The sequence below is a fragment of the Schistocerca gregaria genome, chromosome X (genome assembly GCF_023897955.1).
Source record: "Schistocerca gregaria isolate iqSchGreg1 chromosome X, iqSchGreg1.2, whole genome shotgun sequence".
In the NCBI taxonomy this organism is placed as follows: Eukaryota; Metazoa; Arthropoda; class Insecta; order Orthoptera; family Acrididae; genus Schistocerca; species Schistocerca gregaria.
The window spans coordinates 290,179,462-290,199,836 of record NC_064931.1 but is presented as its reverse complement, the minus strand read 5'-3'; the positions used below and the strand labels follow the sequence as shown (position 1 = coordinate 290,199,836).

Below are 20,375 nucleotides of genomic sequence, written 5' to 3'. Positions count from 1 at the left end.
AACAAAATTTTCATTGAGTTTGATAGAAATACAGTCTTCCTTAAGCCCGGTCCACACGCAACGATCCGTCTGCGCAGACATCGGCGCAGATGTCTCTACATGCAGAAGATAGCAGCAAATGTGGTGTGTTCACACGACACAAACCCCAATCTACTACTCGCCCGCCATTTGTCGGTGCAGAAAAGAAATATCAGTGGCAAGCGACTACGCTCCCCATAAACGTCAAAAATTTAATTCAGTTATTTTGAAATATAGAAATGAAAGATGTTCTGTTGTGGTCTGTGTTCGCAACTTGTGTTGCAAAAAACGTTCAGACCACCCGCAGGAAACAGAGAAAGCGGTCAAAATGGTGTAGACAGAGGCTGCTAAAGCGAAAGCAGTTTTCTCACGTAAATTTACTGCGAGAGTTGCAGGGCGAACCTAACGACTGGCGAAATTATTTATGGATGGATGTCAAAACTTATAAGTGTCTCTTAAAGCTTGTAACCCCTCATATTATGAGAAAAAATACTTGAATAGAGAAGGGCAATTTCTCCTCATGAACGGCTGGCGCTAAGATTAAGATTCCTAGCAACAGGAAGGAGCTACAAGGATTTGGAAATTTCAACTGCAATATCGAAACAAGAGTTGAGTGAAATAATAATCGCAATTTTTCAATTACAGGATTATACGCTGCTGTCTTTTTGTCTCGGTCACTATATTCTTTACTCTAATCTTCCACAAACATGGGTGTTTTCTACATATTTCAATGAATTCACGTACAAACTCTCGAGAACACTGACTAGTATCAGCCATTTCAATGCCCTGTGCGCACAAATACAAACACTAGACTGAGCAAACCGCTGTTTCGCGCCAGATTTGCGGAAATCTCCTGTCCACACGCTCCAACTTGTATGCGCAGATGTGGTTTGAACCCACAGATTTGAGAGGTTTCGCTCGAACCTCCAACTTCCAGGTTTGCAAACACCTCAGGTTGGTGCAAATCTTCTGTCCACACGCAACGATCTGTCTGCGCAGATGCGATGTGCGCAGACATATCGTTGCGCGTGGACGGGCCTCTACCCGTTTTCTCCTTTAACAGTATCGGCATTTCAATTGTGTCCGTTGGCTGCAATGCCTTCCAGTCGAATTCGAAACGTAATCTCTGATGTTTGTCTTGATGTCTGTGTCTCTGTGATGAGGCTTGCCGTTTAAATTGAAAATATGTGAGTGATTGAGGGATGCTGTGCTTTGCTAGAAACTTTAACTGCAGTAAGTACAGTTATCCAATCTTCGCATTTTCATTCATTAGTTTGCCGTAAATGGACGATGTGTATGTGTGGACCAGTTTTTAGAAAGATGCCAAGCTTCAGACATTTATGTGAAGAGGCAGATATCCTCACGGAAAATGTTTAATTTGTATTGGGAGGAAACATTGTTTTGAGAATATGTTGTTGCGATATGTACAGAAAATAAAACTATACACCGATGTTATAATGTCAAATTTCACAACCAGTCCATCCGCGAAGAAAATTTTGGTAATCAATACAGACTTTCGATAATAAATATGGAGTACATAAACATCAGGTGTATTACCCAGTTTAACATGGTAGCATCGGGAGACCTTTCTGTTACATACCTCATAATTTCGAAATTAATCTTTCATTCTTTGCTCAGTATGCACAAAAGCTTGCAGTCGAAGCGCACGTGTTTCATACAAATGTAACCGCGTAAATCGTTTTCCCGCGGTAAGTAATTGTTTTTAGAAATAAAAGAAAGTGATCCTAAATTTTATTCTGCACGAGCTAGCATCAACCAGATTCAGAAGTGGTTATTAGTTAACAGTAAAATATCCCTTTCTCATTATAGTAAGTCAGCGGTGTCCTAAGAGAAGATTGTCAGGATAATACATTGTATTGGGCTGTAAGAACTTTGTAGCTGGATGAAAACATTATCCCATGGTGATCAATAATAATAATAGGAACCCATTAGTTTACTCATCTTGAGTGATAGGGGGACGATCTTTAATAATTACTTAAGAGAAGACGGTAATTTTAACCAAGATCGCTTTTAAACACTGGGTCTTACAAGCGATCCTGGGGTGCGCGTTCTCTCCAGTAATAATGGGAACAATGGTAGAGTAAAATGTTTCTGATGATGTAAGGGACAAAGTAAGCGTTCATTAGGACGGATAGGAAGTGCATTCATGTTATTCAGGCACAAGGAAAAGTGAAATGCTATATGCATACAGCAGCAAGCTATGCAATCGCATTTTTTTAGTCATTTTTGTTTGTTTTGAGCTCATGGTGTGCTTTTTTACTGTTGTTTGGCTTGCCCCTCCCCAAAACCTCCAATTTCCCATTAGTTTGTATGTTAGGAGGCAGATGTTATTGTCTTACTTACACGTATTTTCGTGTTTGTTGCCGTGTTTATGTAGTGACATCATAGGCGCCATATGACGCTTAGGATAGCCGTTTCCGCCATATTGATGACGTCATGGGCCAAAGCCGACGGGTGGAATCGGACACATCCGTAATCCCTAGATATCAACTAAATGACACAGTGGTATGTATAGTCACTCGCTGACTTGACAGGCAAATTAGCAGGCTAAGTAAGAAGCCGTGTGTGTTATACGGTGCTGAAGATGGGATCGGCATTTGCAGAAGAGTACTATGTTGATTAAAGGATGTTATTTCAGTGTAAACTTCCTTAGTGTGTTACCAAAAGTATGCTCAAGTTTGAGAACTAAATAAGGGATGGAATAAGATTTTGACACCCCATCAACAAAGCACAAAATCAATGCACTGTACTGGTCATTACAGTACACCAGGAACAAATCGGTGTGTGCTTTATTTAATGCCACAATATACGTTTCTGTACAAATGTTTGTGGAATTATGTTCAGTTTAAATTATCATTTACATAACATTGAATAAGGTTTAACATCTCGGTTTGTACCCACTTTCTGAGCCAAAGGTAAATTTGGTAGAGGCATTCATTCTAAAGTGTTATTATTGAGAAAAATCTATAACTTTGCCATTTATTTACACCATCAGTGCAGTCATTGTCAGTTGGAAGACTGGTTTGGTGCAGCTTTCCATGCTAATCTGTCCTGTACAATAGTGGCAGTAGTGTTGCAACCTACATCGATTTGGATCTGCTGACTACCACTTACTTCTAATCTCTGGGAAAAGTGGTGTACTGTCTTGGAGCTTGAATAATATTGTTCTTTTTTTTATCAGATCAGTAATTCACATTGACATAACTGGTTATGAGCAGCCAGTTGCCATTTTCAGACTTTCCAGGCACTTTCTGTAAGCAGTTTTTGTTGCATTGAAGACAGCATTTTTTTTAGAAAAGACTTCCCACAAACCCGTGTATTTGACATGCAGGGATTTAATAAAAACATTTCATTTTTATATAGGACATAACACAGACAAAAGCTGATAGTAACATGAGTGCAGGTGTACTAGAATAGTGTCATTGTTGTGGCCTTCAGTCCAAAGACTGGTCTGATGCATCTCTCCATACTACTACATTTTGTGCAAGCCTTTTCATCTCAGAATAACTATTGCAAGCTACATCCCTCTGAATTGACTTACTGTTTTCATATACATCTACATCTACATGACTACTCTGCAATTCACATTTAAATGCTTGGCAGAGGGTTCATCGAACCACAATCACACTATCTCTCTACTATTCCACTCCCGAACAGCGCGCGGGAAAAATGAACACCTAAACCTTTCTGTTTGAGCTCTGATTTCTCTTATTTTATTTTGATGATCATTCCTACCTATGTAGGTTGGGCTCAACAAAATATTTTCGCATTCGGAAGAGAAAGTTGGTGACTGAAATTTCGTAAAAAGGTCTCGCCGCGACGAAAAACGTCTATGCTGTAATGACTTCCATCCCAACTCGTGTATCATATCTGCCACACTCTCTCCCCTATAACGTGATAATACAAAACGAGCTGCCCTTTTTGCACCCTTTCAATGTCCTCCGTCAATCCCACCTGGTAAGGATCCCACACCGCGCAGCAATATTCTAACAGAGGACGAACGAGTGTAGTGTAAGCTGTCTCTTTAGTGGACTTGTTGCATCTTCTAAGTGTCCTGCCAATGAAACGCAACCTTTGGCTCGCCTTCCCGACAATATTATCTATGTGGTCCTTCCAACTGAAGTTGTTCGTAATTTTAACACCCAGGTACTTAGTTGAATTGACAGCCTTGAGAATTGTACTATTTATCGAGTAATTGAATTCCAATGGATTTCTTTTGGAACTCATGTGGATCATCTCACACTTTTCGTTATTTAGCGTCAACTGCCACCTGACACACCATACAGCAATCTTTTCTAAATCGCTTTGCAACTGATACTGGTCTTCGGATGAGCTTACTAGACGGTAAATTACAGCATCATCTGCGAACAGTCTAAGAGAACTGCTCAGATTGTCACCCAGGTCATTTATATAGATCAGGAACAGCAGAGGTCCCAGGACGCTTCCCTGGGGAACACCTGATACCACTTTTGTTTTACTCGATGATTTGCCGTCTATTACCACGAACTGCGACCTTCCTGACAGGAAATCACGAATCCAGTCGCACAACTGAGATGATACCCCATAGGTCCGCAGCTTGATTAGAAGTCGCTTGTGAGGAAATCTAGAAATACGGAATCAACTTGAGATCCCCTGTCGATAGTGGCCATTACTTCGTGCGAATAAAGAGCTAGCTGCGTTGCACAAGAGAGATGTTTTCTGAAGCCATGCTGATTACGTGTCAATAGATCATTCCCTTCGAGGTGATTCATAGTGTTTGAATACAGTATATGCTCCAAAACCCTACTGCAAACCGACGTCAATGATGTAGGTCTGTAGTTAAATGGATTACTCCTACTACCCTTCTTGAACACTGGTGCGACCTGCGCAATTTTCCAATCTGTAGGTACAGATCTATTGGTGAGCGAGCGGTTGTATATGAGTGCTAAGTAGGGAGCTATAGTATCAGCGTAATCTGAAAGGAACCTAATCGGTATACGATCTGGACCTGAAGACTTGCCCGTATCAAGCGATTTGAGTTGCTTCGCAACCCCTAAGGTATCTACTCCTAAGAAACTCATGCTAGCAGATGTTCGTGTTTCAAATTCTGGAATATTCCATTCGTCTTCGCTGGTGAAGGAATTTCGGAAATCTTGGTCTTCCTCTGATTTTTACACCACACACTTGCCTCCAGTACTAAATTGGTGATCCCTTGACGCCTCAGAATGTGTCCTACAAAGTGATTGCTTCTTTTGCTCAGATTGCACCACAAATTTCTCTTCTCCCCAATTCTGTTCAGTACCTCCCCATTAGTTATGTGATCTACCCATGTAATCTTCAACATTCTTATGTAGCACCACATTTCGAAAACTTCTCTTTTTATCTAAACTGCTTAATGTCCATGTTTCACTTGGCTGCACTCCGTACAAATACTTCCAGGAAGGACTTTGTGGCTTTTAAGTATATACTTTATGTTAACAAATTTCTCATCTTCAGAAACACTTTTCTTGCCGTTGCCAATCTACATATTATATCCTCCCTACTTCAACCATCAGTTATTTTGCTTCCCAAATAGCAAAACTCATACTTTAAGTGGCTCATTTTGTAGTCTAATTCCCTTAGCATCACCGGATATAATTTCTCTATATTCCATTATCCTCATTTTGCTTTTGTTGATGTTCATCTTATATCCTCCATTCAAGATACTGTCCATTCTGTTCAACTGCTCCTCAAAGTCCTTTGCATCTTTGATAAAATTGCACTATCATTGGCAAACCTTAAAGTTTTTATTTCTTCTCCCAAAACTTTAATTCCTACTCAAAATTTTTCTTTTGTTTCCTTTACTGCTTGCTCATATATACAGAGTGGACATCATTGGTGATAGGCTACAACCCTGTCTCACTCCGTTCTCAACCACTGCTTCCTTTTCATGCCCCTTGACTCTCATAACCCATCTGGTTTATGTACATATTGTAAATAGCCTTTTGTTGCCTATATTTTACCCTGCCACCTTTAGGCTTTGAAAAAGAGTATTCCAGTCAACATTGTCAAAAGCTTTCTCTAAGTCTACGAATGCTATAAACAAAGGTTTGCCTTTCCTTAAACTATCTTCTGTAAGTTGTGGGGTCAGTATTGCTTCACGTTTTCTTAGATCTTTTCTCAAACGGTCTCTCTTTTCCTGTAGGCAATTTTGTATCTTATCCCAAGTGATATATGCTGCTACAGCCTTACATTTGTCCTCTAGCCAGTCCTGCTTAGCCATTTTCCACTTTGTGTCAGTCTCATTTTTTAGAAATTTGTATTCCCTTTTACCTGCTTCATTTACTGCATTTCTATATTTTCTCCTTTCTTAAATTAACTTCAGTTTTTCTTGTGTTAGCCTAGGATTTCTACGAGCCCTTGTCTTTTTACCTACTTCAACCTCTGCTGCCTCCACTATTTCGTCTCTCAAAGCTATCCATACTTCTTGTATTGTATTTATTTCCCTTGGGTTTGTCAGTCAATCCATAATAGTCCCTCTGTAACCCTTTACAATCTCTGATTCTTTCAGTTTATCCAGGTCCCATCTCCTTAAATTCCTGTGTCTTGCAATTTCTTCAGTTTAGGTTTGCAGTTCATAACGAATAAATTGTTTTCAGAGTCCACATCTGCCCCTGAAAATGTCTTAAAATTTAAATTCTGGTTCTTGAATCTCTAACCATTATATAATCAGTCTGAAGCATTCCGGTGTCTCCAGGTTTCTTCCATGCATACAGCCTCCTCTCATTATTCTTAAACCAAGTGTAAATTATGCTCTGTGCAAAATTCTACCAGGCAGTTTCCTCTTTCATTTCTTTACCACAGTCCATGTTCACCAGCTACTTTTCATTCTCTTTCCTTTTCCTACTGTTGAATTCAAGTCCCCCATTAAATTTTTGGCTCCCTGAACTATGTGAATATTTTTTTTTTAATTTCATCACTCCTTTCTTCAATATCTTCCTCATCTGTGAAGCTAGTTGGCATATGAACTTGTGCTACTGTGGGGCATGTGGGCTTCGTGTCTATCTTGGCTACAATAATGCGTTCACTATGCTCTTCATAGTAGCTTATCCATGTTGAATTTTTTTTTTTTTTTTTAAACATACTCCTGTATTATCCTTACTTGATTTCGTATTTATATCCCTGTATTCACTTGGTCAGAAGTCCTGTTCCTCCTGCCACTGAACTTCACTAAGTCTCATAATATCTAACTTTAACCTATCCATTTCCCTTTTTAATTTTTTCTAACCTACCTGCCCAGTTAAGGTATCTGACATTCCACACTCCCATTTGCAGAGTGCTAGTTTTGTTTCTCCCGATAACAACGTGCTTCTGAGTAGTCCCCGCCCTCTGGAATATTACCCAAGAGGATGTCGTCATTATTTAACCTTAAGAGTGGAGCTGCTTTCCCTTGGGAAAAATTAAGACTGTAGTTTCCCCTTGCTTTCAGCCATTTGCAGTACCAGCTCAGCAACACTGTTTTCATTGATGTTACAAGGCCAGATCAGTCAATTATCTAGACTGTTGGCCCTGTAACTACTGAAAAGGCCGCTGCCACTCTTCAGGAACTGCACATTTGTCTGGCCTCTCAAGAGATACACCTCCATTGTGGTTTCACCTACAGTATAGCTATCTGTTTTGCTGAGGCACGCAAGCCTCCCCAGCATTGCCAAAGTCCGTGGTTCCTGGGAGGGGGGGGGGGGGGGTGAGACTAAGACTGGAATAGTGTGACACATAACAAACTTTAGGTTGGGCAACTCTGAGTAGAAATACTGAGTAAAGGCTACTGACAATAAAAAAAGGAAACAAGAAAGAAAGGAAATGATTATGGTGTTGAGACATGGAGAGATGAAAGAAGGTAGAATAACAGAAACTAATTGGTATGACTGAATGATTGAAAGACAAAGCAGTCCAGAAAGAGAATATGCAAAACCTTGCCTAGTTGATCTTTCCTTACACTAAACTTGCCTTCTTCCATTCATAACTTCTCTTCCTCATTATTCTCTGTTTCCACATTTAATAATTGGATTCGAATCATTATATTTTTAAAAAATGTGTTATTACTATTTTATTGGTATAGGCCTGACTATTAACAGGCATTGTATTTGGTGTGTTATGCACTACCCTGACATTTCATTGCTCTCTCTCTCTCTCTCTCTCTCTCTCTCTCTCTCTCTCTCTCTTCACTGTTGAACTCTTAAGTCTCCTTCCTTCCTTCCTTTCTTCTTAACCTACCTTCCATGCCATTTGTGCTATTGACAGCTTCACTGGTATCTGATTTAACTTTTTTGGTTGGACCACAATTTTCACTGTGTCTGTTTAGCGTTGCTATTTCATCTTACATAATTTGATGGTAATCACCTTCTCTCTCTGCGATGAAATCAGCTGAATGAGTGGAATTTCATTTCCAGGCACGCACACGGACAGCAGTGACGCTCAGGGCGTTGGATAGAAAAACCTTTCTCTTTTTATGGTTTTGAGAAAGTGCTATGAAGAAGCAGAATCAACAGTAAGTTGCAGCAAATTTCTTCAGTACCCTTTTTTAAATAAAGAAGTTAAAGATCAAAGTATTTAGTTTTATTCTCTCAGAATGACAGACTACAACCTATGTTCAATAAAAAAAATTTAATAGTTGGTAGAAGTTTTAAAATATGTGTGTTATGCACATATACTTTATTGGTGATTTTTCTTAGCCACCTCAGGATGCATTCATTGTAGTATCACAAGAGTATGTCAGTGAATAGTGGCACCATGATGATTTTTGAATGTTGAGGAATCACACAGCTTATATCTATAATTCATTTTACTATACAACTTGTAATGTAATTTTTTGGTGTACAGGGGACTGAAGTAATGACGGAAAACTGAACTGTTTGATGTGTCATCAGGCAGACAGCACGTGAATTAGTAGATGTGATCCAATAAACTCCAAGTAAGTGTAACTGTGTGATTGCATCAGAAAAGGACACAAGTAAAATAACATGCTTGAAAAATAATAAAAAAGTGAGAAAAATTAATGAATATAAACTATTAATGAATACAATTTCATATAAATGACAAAAGAAGACCTATCACACATAGTAATCAGTATTTTGATTGGTTGGTTGCAGCCCACCACAAATTCCTCTTAAGTGCCATCCTCGTCATCTCACAGTATGACTTGCAACCTCCATCTTCAGTTATCTGTTGGATGTATTCCAATATCTATCTTCCTCTCCAGTTTTTACCCTCTATAGCTACCTCTAGTGCCATGGAAGTTATTCCCTGATATCTTAACATGTGTTCTACCAGCCTCTCTTCTTGTTGTCAGTGTTACAATGTGTTCCTTTCTTCGCCAATTCTGCGGAGAACCTTCTCATTCCTTACCTGTCTCTTAACACTTGAAATGTAATGTATTGTGAAGTATGTGAGTTCCCTCTGCTTTACTAACGAATGATGTTTAAAGTTCAGCTAAATTTCTACAGCAGTAGTTTTTCTGTGAGCAAGACTTAACATCACATCGAATCAGACTGTCAGCATGGCACAAGCAGTATTTGGTACTTGAGCCTCAATGATGTCTTAATATCAGTACATATGACACACATGTGGAGTATAATGATGACATTTGGTATTCCACTACAAAATATTGTTGCAAGGAAATATATGATGGTCATATTGCTGGCTAGGATGGAACAGGGTCTCGCAGTGCCATTGCTAGTCAGAAACACAGTTTAACACTAGCTGTGATAGATAAGTATGCATTATAAAGTAGAATAGTACCCCTTAACTGGTGTTGTCGTCATTGACAACACATTGAGCAATCAATAAATGAAATTACATATAATCCAGCAACAATAATTTGGGGAAAAACTTCATATTGTGGTTTGACAAATAAATGTGTAGTTTGGTGCGTTACTAAGGAAGTAAATATGTATTTCCCACTTTTATCTATAATTACCTCTCTTTTAGTAGGACATTAAAATTAACATTTGTAAATTAAGATTGGGTATAACCATGAAAATCTTAAGTTTGTTGTTGTAATAATTTTACATATTTTACAGTAGAAGCATACTTTTTCCAAGGAACTGTAAATGTGGAAGAAAAAGCACAATGTGTATGGAGTTCTTATTCCAAGAAACTTCCTCACTGTGAATGATTCTGTAGTGTTCATTTTGTGGATGGCCTGGAGCATTTCATTTTGAAATATTTTTCAGTGTTTATCATTTCTTGTATAAAACTGGTAACTTTCTTCTTAAAAATGTCACTTCAATTTTAATGTCATAACTGTTGCCACATTTTTGGTATTGAACACCATAAAACACAAGTATGTGTATTCTGTAGGGCTTAAAGTGTGAGAAGACAAGGACAGTTTTTATGGACCTGTTCTTCTTTGCAAGCTTTTTGGGTCTAACCTGATTGTGAGCTATTAACTGTCTCATGGGAGCTCACAGACTTCATTTTCAATTTTTTCCCCAGTCTATTTTTGTTTAGTAGCAATTTGTGGATTTGTAACATAAATGAATGAGATGAAACAGGGTAGTTAAACACAATGTCCAACAGAGGAACATGAGTGAAGGGAGAGACCACATCAAAACTTACTAAAATGTCAGTTACTAAAATGTCAGTTACTAAAATGTCAGTTACTAAAATGCCAGTTACTAAAATGTCAGTTACTAAAATGTCAGTTCCTCTAACAGACATATGAAATCTGCCAAATTCATTATGTGATGTTAACACTGACCTACTAGTAGGCTCAACGAAGTAGCAGGATGTGTTCACCTGTTGAAGTATTGGAGGTTTTTGTGGTGAACACTTAGCTACATTCCTGTAAGTTGTTTGACATACAATACACGAGGAGAAACTTATGTTCCACAAGTGAGATATACTTATGTTGCCTTTTACACTGCCTTGTTTCCTATTTGACCCCTACCACATGTGTATGTTGCCTTATAGTTCCCACTACAAATTTTCCATTTTCTATGTCATTCACTGCTCAGCAGTTACCTGTTCAAAAAGTAATATTGAGGTCTGAAGAGATGAAATTGTTATTTAATGGTTTTACAAACCCTGAACTTAAAATTATTTCTCTTGTTTCTGATTTTTATAATCAGATAAGTATGAGAATTATTCGGAAAGTAAGGTCTGTTTTCTTGTGAAACATAAACTATCACAGATTTTTCAAAAAAAATTTATTTAATTCCTTACATGTTTATCTATTTTTGTATATAGTTTCTGTATTTGTTTAAACATTTGCCATAACACTCTACAAGCTTTTCTATACTTAAGTCATAAACATCTGCTGCCTGCGAGGATTGCCAATCTGCAACTGCTTCTTTCACCTAATTGTCTGTTATGAAGCACTTGCCACTGTGAAGTTCTGCAGGTAGCAGAAGAGCTGAAAATTGCTTGGTACCAAGTTGGGGCTGTACAGTGGGTGGAAAATGTGTTCCCAGACATCAGAAGGGCAAGTCACGTATTCTGTATTACACATAGAAGTTTAGTCAGGGTCGCGCAGTTAAGTGGCTGCATTTATTGTTGACCTTGCTGCATAAACTCAACCAACAAGATCCCATGTCAATCCCAAAACAAGATTGCCATAAAGTTGCATGTTGAGATCGTCTGCTTGGCCTTGACTTTGACTGGTGATGTCATGTGATGGCATTCCATTGACTGACATTTAGACTCTGGGGTTGTGTGAGAAACCCATGTCCCATCCCCTGTCACAGTATTCTGTAATTATTTATCATCTTCCTTATGATAATGGCCCAAAACCTTAGAGTACAAACGTTTCTTCCCATTATGTTTTTCTCAGTAAGCAGTGTGGGAAACCAACATGCACAGAATTTGCGAAATTCAACGTTTTTGAAGACAATTTTGTGCTAAGTTAGTCTACCTACAGTCAGAAATTCCAATACTAAAGTTGAAATTATGAATAGCCGGTCTTCACGAATCTTTTTGTCCATGGTTTTGACTAAATCTTCTGGGATCACTGACGGTTGGCCTAATTGCAATTCTCTCGTGGACATGTTCCCGTGTGTCATAAAAGCTCTCAACCTCTTAGGCACCTAACTGTTACCCATCACATTGGCGCCATACACCGTACTTACGTCAACGTAGTTCCACTGATGCGACATTCCTTGTTGTCAAACACATAGTAATCTGATTTGTACAATGGCCTTGTCCAAAAATCGTGGTTGGGAGGTAACCAAACTGACATATTTTTAATTAAAGATTCACTGTGAAACTAAACTGATTTTAAAGTCAGAGACAGTAATGAAAAAATTTCCTGCAGTTTGGTAATTGCTCTACTCAGTCATCTCATGTATTTTAATTCATCCAGAGGCTTGCGAGTAAGAGTGCATTCTGGAATCACACAGTAAACTTTGGCATAAATTACCTAATGTTGACTGTGTCAAAGATACACATTTTAGCACTGTACAGCTCTGCCAAAGAGAGGTAGATTAGATTTAATTTCTAAAAATGCTGTCCTTCCTCAGTGCGGAGATTGACTGTAACCAGCCAGAAAGTGGAGAGACAGTACCAGAGTCTGATAACATCCACTGTTGTATGTAGTGAGAACTACATCCAAAGGGAAAATTTTAATAAACTACAGGCCAATGGCGACTGCCCCAGTTGTGTGGAAGAAAGTACTCACTGTCCCTTTCTGAAACAGAAGGGATATATACAACTCCGAATGTCTCCTGTGATATTTCCTACCCAGGCTGTGTAAAATGCTTCAAAGAATTATTATTGCTGCTTCACTTTGTTCTAAAAGTTTGGGGGTCTTGTCACTTCTGTTGTGGCCTCGGAAAGTTGCACATAGACCTTCAAAATCTGATCTTGCTGAATACAGCCATACACAAGGCATGTCGGTGAACAGTATTATTGGGTTTTAAGGGTGACAGCTCATTCTGTTGTGATCCATTTTTCAAGACTACATATTTACAGTAAAGAATAAGAGATGTTCTGACAATGTGTTCCAATAAAATGATGTCCTAAAATGGAATATTCTTAAGTGTCACTTTCTTTGCAAGTGCTATTAACAGCAAGACCTCCACAGTTAGAAAGCCCAGTAGAATGAATCTTACGTTCGGGCAATTTATGTGTGTACTGCTCTCCTCTACCCCTACTCATCAGCTACAGATGATTTGACACCTACAGTTGAATGGCCAGCCTTTAGATTTATTTTGCAACTGAAATTTAGGGGATTCCTTTCAGTACTCGTGTGGATGAGGTCACAATTCCATTATTTATAATCAGGTGCCACTTTTTGCACCATACAGGTACCTTGTCTACAATGTTTTGCAATTGGTTTTGCTCATCCGATAAAAGATGAGTTAAAAAGATGGTACATTACTAACACTTCAGCTATGTAATTTTTATTTCGCAAATTGTGTGTAGTCACAGTTTCTGTACTGTTGTTCTCTGATTGTCATGCTGTTAATACACACTATGAAAATGGCTGAGGCTGCTTCCTGCTGTGTAGTGAAACATGCATGTGGAACAAGGTTAAAAAGTGCTGAGAAAGAGATTTTTCTTAAATTTGCAGAAAAAATTGCCTTTGAAGTTTTCCGAGGGACTGTATTTGATAGAACTGAGATACAAATACACCCTGGATGTATAGCGGAATCGGTGGTGACGTAGATTGATAATCTGGTGCAGTTCATGAGCCACTGTTCAGGTCTTGCCTTTATCATGCATTTTTGAAATACCTACATCTCATAATTGTATAATTTATCATTTTTTATGAATAACGTGTCATCTTGTTTGCAATTACGTATTGCACATAAAATTTCTGTTCTGATTTCAAATATAAATTCTTAATTATTCTTAATTATCATTATTTTATGAAAGATTGTTAATAAAACTCAGATACTCTTTTCTTTGAACCATGTCCATTCTTTTATACCACAGAAGTAGTCTCACATGAATCAGAGTGATAAGTGTAGTAGAGATGTGAAAAATTATAATTTTCACTTCATTGAGCACACCCAGTGTCATCGTAAGTTAAGATTGCAGTGGGCACGAGACCATTGTGTTGGCTTTTCGAGTGATCACATTTTTGCTGCACTAGATCGATGGTCGAATCGAGGTGAATGCAGCTCTAAATGTGCGGCATGCCACGGACGCGGGCTAGTTGGAACAGTATTATGCTATGGGAGACATTCTCTTGTGCTTGCATGGGATCTGTGGTAGTAATCGAAGACACACTAATATCTGTGAACCACTTGCATTTCTTCATGCTTGATGTCTTCCCTGATGGCAATGTCATCTTTCAACGGCATAATTGTCCATGTCTCATAGACAGAACCATGCTACAGTGCTTTGAAGAGCATTATAGTGTACTCACATTAATGTCTCGGTGATGGTGATGTTTACAGATAAGTCACAAGGGGATAACTGTAACAAAACACAAGACAACTTGCAATGGATACACTTGGTGCAGGGATTGGCATGTATCCCTCAACATAAACAAATTTAATGTATTGAGAATAATACACCTCCTGATGGTGGCGAAACGGTTGTCTGCTGAAATATCATGGACTTCAGATGACTGCATCTCGCAGTACACCTAAAGACCCTGGAAGCAATACATTGTTTTCCTTTACATGTATATTATGGAAAGATTACATAGGTAGGGAAAGTTGAGCTCGCATGTGAAATGTATTTTATCTGCTTAAAATGCTATGTCCCATGTTTCCTGGGATGTTGAAGAACTTTGTTATGGGTCTGTTTGCAAAGCATAAACGATTAAATGCTGAATATTTTGGAAGTGTTTTGGAGTAGCTGGTTGAAACAGTATGTAAGAAGAGATCTGAATTTCAGAAGAACAGAGGGAAAATTCTGTCCTAAGGACAACGCTCCTGCCAACAAAGATGCTTTGGCAGTGGAATTTGAAATACAAATTTTTGAGACATTTACCCACCTCATGAGATTGTATCCAGCCAACTTCTACCCATTACAACATGTGAAGAAATTATTGCTAGAAAACATTTAGGATCTATTAAAGACATTTTATCAATCATAGATGGGTATTTTGTGGTGTTTCCGAGATTGTGGTTCAGGTTTGGAATGTACTTACTGCCATGTGTTGTACTGTCTTTACTGAGAAATTATAATCATGGATGGGGAAAAAAGAGGACTGTAGTTGTCAAAAGTTCGGAGATTATGGTCAACTAGTTAATTTAGATACTGGCTGTAAAAGGTGTCCTTTTTTTATGTCGGTAGTATCATGTCAGTAAACATCTGCAACAACTGAAAATTAACAGAAAAACATCAGCATTTCTTACCTGTCATGGCCCTTATTTAGCCAAGTGCAAGCAGATCATGTTTATTTTGATTCTTTAGTGCCATTAAACCAGCAGTGGAGGATATCTTTCAATTTCTGAACAATATGTCCATTTATTTTGGGAAGCAGATAGGAGAAAGTGTGCTTCCTCAAATGTTAGCGACAGCCTGCTGATTGATTAATGTAATGAAACTACATGATTTTATAGCATCAACTTGCTACAAAAGGAATGTTGATAATCCCTCCCTTCTTCATATTGCAGTTTCTATGGATTATTCTCACCCAAATTACATTTTAGTGGGTCCATTTAAGTGTAGTTAATATAATATTTACAAAAGAGTGCATGTCACAAAGTTAGAAAAACATAAAACTGTAATTTGCATTGTGATTTCAATGGGTAACAACATGAGTAAATAGTTTTTCTGTTAATGGGATATCAGTTGGTGGAATATGTTACGAAATTATGGAAATTTATTGTTTGGTAACACAGTGGATATGCTGTGCCTCGGGTGCCAAAACAGTTTGCAGAACCAGATAGGCATATGAGGGGCAGAAAAGATATTGCCAGACCTCAAACGAGAACACTACGGCTGCACCCTCAGTTTTACCTGTTGTTGTCCCTATGGTTTAAATGTAGTGAGAAGAGAAAACTGTAGAAACTAAATGTAATGGTATGGCTTAAGTGTGCTGAAACAAAGAAACGCACAAGTCACAGCTGCTTCAAACTCGACAGATCCGTCATTGTGTCGCAAGACATACAATTGGTGTCTCATTGCTCTGCCACAGGTATTGTCGATACCAATATGCGAGATGGCAAAGGAACTTTGCTAACATTGGGAGAAGTTAAAGCTGACTAAAATAGTTCATAAACAAAAACATTTTGCTTTTTGTGTGTGTGTGTGTGTGTGTGTGTGTGTGTGTGTGTGTGTGTGTGTGTGTGTGTGTGTGTGTGTGTGTGTGTGTGTGTGTGTGTGTGTGTGTGTGTGTAATTTCATTTTATGTCATTAATCAGGGTGCATACAACCCGGGAAATCCGGGAAAAACCCGGGAATTTTTTCATCCGGGAGAAAACCGGGAAAAACCCGGGAATTCCGGGAATTTTTCATTGTTTTTGCTTTCAGTTAAATTTTTCATTGTTTTTGCTTTCAGTTAAATTTTTCATTGTTTTTGCTTTCAGTTAAATTTTTATACTTTTGATTGCAGAATTGATTCTCTAGCAAAGAATGTTATTGTATCCTGCTACTGGAGAATGATACTGCATCAATAAAATACAAACGAGAGGGAAAAAATAAAACTTTAGTGGCAAAGGAAATGTGCAATTTACACAACAAAAAAAAATCACCGTGCACGCACAAGCGTCTGCAAATAGCAAAAATATGTCGAAGGCAGTAGGGTGCAGACTGTTATTTTTCATAACAATAAACTGCTTGCTATGAGCATGACGTCACAACTGTTCACGGTTAATTCGTTTGACCAATTTCCAGTGGTCTGTTGCGCGTGCGCATTTGACTTGCGTATAAGCAGTACCTTCTCCCACTACTTGAAGTTTGTCTGTTAGCTGTATCGGTAGTAGCAGCAAGCAGCCAGATGCAAACGAGAAAAATTTTTCTCCCGCGCCCTAGCTGCCAGATTCACGCTTGCACAGAGTTGTCCGAGTTGTAGATGGGAGGGGGTTAACCTCCACGTGACCCATGTTTACGTTAAGTGATTTCGCTGCTTCTCTTTGTGTACAGCTCCCACGTCAAATGAAAATAAAACGGATTTCTGTGGCCGAGAGCTATCAAATGAATTAAAATACATTCACATAATTACGGAGGGCAAAAATATATTATTAATTTCAGTTTTCTGATTTTATTTTATTTCAAAGTTAGTAGCAGTCAAGCATTAATCGCCTTGCAAAACAGTGAAGTTATTTTTGCAAGTTTGCTAAAAAAAATTGGCTTTATTAATCTTTCCGCTGAGGCAATAATTTTATTTGAAACGAAGTGTTTCATTGTACAGTATTGCCTAGTTGCAACTGTTCGCTGAATTTAAAGTGCACGTTATCATCTTCTGCCATATATGGCATTATGCCATAATAAAGAACCAAAAATGAGATCGGAGAGTACTGGTACTCCAAGAAACTTTACATCCCAAAAACCACACTGAAAAGCTTAATATCAGATGGGACCTACTTCATTGTGAATCTGGAAAAAGCCAAATGGCACTTCAAGGTGAATTATGCATTTTAGTTTTGTTTACGAAATTCCGATACTCTTTGGAGTATCCTCTGATGCCCTGTTTCTTTTATGGTGTAATGTAAGCTCTGTTAGTGCTTTATATACACAAACATGCGGGCTTTCTACACCACTACAGTTGCACACGCACAATAATGCCTGCTTGCTGGCGCTCTCTGGAAACTGGTAAATCAAACCTATTTCTAACAGTCTCCGGATAGTATTGCGAACGGGAGTTAAGAAAAGCGTTACTTTCAAAGTAAATTTCTTTTTACGCAAGGTGAATTATGTTAAGTGTGAGAAAGTGGGATGGATATCTAAATCATGGAACGCTTGAAAGTGAACAGTTTTAGGACCAGCCACTTATAAGAATTTCGAACCGAGACATTTATGTCAGAATTTTAAATTTACTGGCACATTAGTGTGATGTATGTTAAAGTATAACACACGCAAAAAAAATCAATATTACATGTGAAAGCTTAGCTTCTGTTGTAGCGTGTTAATCTTAGATACCAAAATTATATGTGAAAGCTTAGCTCTTCTTGCAGATATATGGTAGTGTGTACATTAATGTAAACTGTTAACTTTTCCTCTTGCGTGTTTGCGCTATGGAACCAGTGATCTTGCTATTGGCTGACTATAACACGTGTCCTATGCTCTGAATAGCTGCTGTCATTGACTGGCGAGATCTCGTGGCTTGAGATATGACTCGCTTACAAAAGGACATCGCAACCTCTGTTTCAAAGCTCCTGAAACTAACGCTCTGTGTTTGGTGCAATTTCAATTTATACTTTCATAATACGAAAATTTGCAGCGTGTATGTTGCTGCAAATCAAAGGTCTTTCCAAAACTTCTCTGCCCTGTCTTTTCTTTTTTTTTTTTTTTCCGGGATGTTCTACGCAATTGTAAAAAACGTTAACCATTCAAAGGATTGATAAGTTTTACAGTTCCGTTGGAAAGTCTATGGAAAACCTACTGTGACTTAGCACAGAAAAAGTATGTTTTTGCCTGGGAAAAGCATATTTTTTAAACGAGATATCTGGGAATAATCCGGAATTTTTTTCCTTGTCCCCGTATACACCCTGTTATTTCTTCTTATGGCTGATCGAAATAAACATTGGGGAGTCTGCACAAGTTTAGAAATATAGAAATTGGTGTAAAATTATTAAAACGAGAAATGTAAATTGAAGTAAAACTCTGTGTTTCAGATTTCTCATATACGCACTGTCAGAACTTTTCTGAATTAATAGTGCCCAGTACGAAATGTAAATTGAAGTAAAACTCTGTGTTTCAGATTTCTCATATACGCACTGTCAGAACTTTTCTGAATTAATAGTGCCCAGTACATGACACCACTACAGTTCATGGACTTCTCGTGGCTTCTGTAACAGTTGCTACCATTCTCAATCTACAAACATTACAGACAAACATATCCCAAAATTTGTTTATTTATTTATTTACATGGGTTATGTGTTACTATGATCATGAACGAGTCATTGCCAATGTTGATTGGTGGCCAATACTAAATAGAAATGCACAAATCACAGCAGGTTTGTCAATCATGTCAATAAGTTGCTGGCTGCATGGTCTGGATCTGCAATGACTAAAACAATTAGAAGTCATTGCAGGATTCTTCTTGGCTGCATACATATAATTATAAACTAATAGCTATTGAGGCCTCGCTTAGGCCATACATCACTGAGTGCCTTGTTAGAGGTTGCTTCCGATCAGCTGAAGGCTATGCTACTTTACTACTTGACGTCCCAAGCAAGAGTGGACGAGAGCTCGCTAGAAGCTTGATACAAGCCACGGAACGATGCTAGCGGTGCTGGTCGCGGCTTGTGGGTCCAGTGATACTAATATGGACCGCAGTCGGTAACTGCAACCCCTAACAAGTGTGGTATTGAATGTTGATACACCATTACGGTCTTAGCAGTGAGCAATTTCTTTGTTTTCCAAAATTTCCTCATTCACTGTGATGAGGCTGCTCGCTCTTCTGCAGATATTACATTTGTTCTTCAGAAGTAGTTTCTCTTCTCTGTGTTGAATTTGGTGTCTGGTGATCTTCAATTCATTCAGATCACTTTGTACTTCTTTAAACCAGATGTAGTAGTCAAAAAGTTGATTTAGGACTCTAGTATTTAGTAGGCAAGATATGTGGCTGAAAAATGCAATCCTTCTTTTCTGCATTGTTTCAATAATGGATTCACTTTCTTTATACACTACTAAATTGGGCAAAAGTCTCCACTGCCGATTAACTTGATGTCTTTTACTGATAATTGTTCGGTGTATTCTTCTGTCAACTTTCTGCAGTTTGTAAGTTGTTGCTTGAATATTTAGTTTGATAGTATTTCACTTGCATATGTTGCTTGCGGTTGAACAACGGAGGAGTAACGTCAAAATGTAGCATTCATTGGGAGAGATCGTCTTTTGTAGGTTGGCCATGTGGTTCTCTGCGCTCGCTGTAGTTTTAGTGTTCTACTCTCTATTAATGATGCTCTTTCATTAGCATTCCAGGTAATAATCTCACCAAGATAATTAAACTTTTATAGTACCTTAATTTTTTGATCATTATGAAGTATGATATGGGATGTGTCAACTGGGAAGCTGGGCATCATTTCTGTTTTCTCAAACAAAATTTGCAATCCAACCTTTGCCACTAACCGTGCTAGTTGTTCTATCTGAACCTTTGCTTCATAAATATTGTTCTAACAGTGCCAAATTGTCTGCAAATGCAAGGCAGTTAAGTAGAATCTTTCTTCCAATCTTAACAGATGTTGGGCATATCTTGTTCCATTCACGCATGATTAGGTTCCTCCCCATGGGAAACAAACCGTTGGCCTGAAAAATTACCA

The 20,375-nt window shown here is 38.3% G+C and overlaps 1 long non-coding RNA gene across 1 annotated transcript in view; it reads left to right on the top strand.

Annotated features, from left to right (window-relative positions):
* The first annotated feature begins 1,135 nt into the window (after positions 1 to 1,135).
* The window catches only part of LOC126298461 (uncharacterized), a 52,711-nt gene continuing 33,471 nt past the window's right edge, over positions 1,136 to 20,375 (top strand). Inside the window, exons 1-3 of the long non-coding RNA XR_007552611.1 lie at positions 1,136 to 1,251; positions 8,448 to 8,545; positions 8,878 to 8,968. This is a non-coding gene — a long non-coding RNA (uncharacterized LOC126298461). The remainder of the gene's footprint in view (positions 1,252 to 8,447; positions 8,546 to 8,877; positions 8,969 to 20,375) is intronic.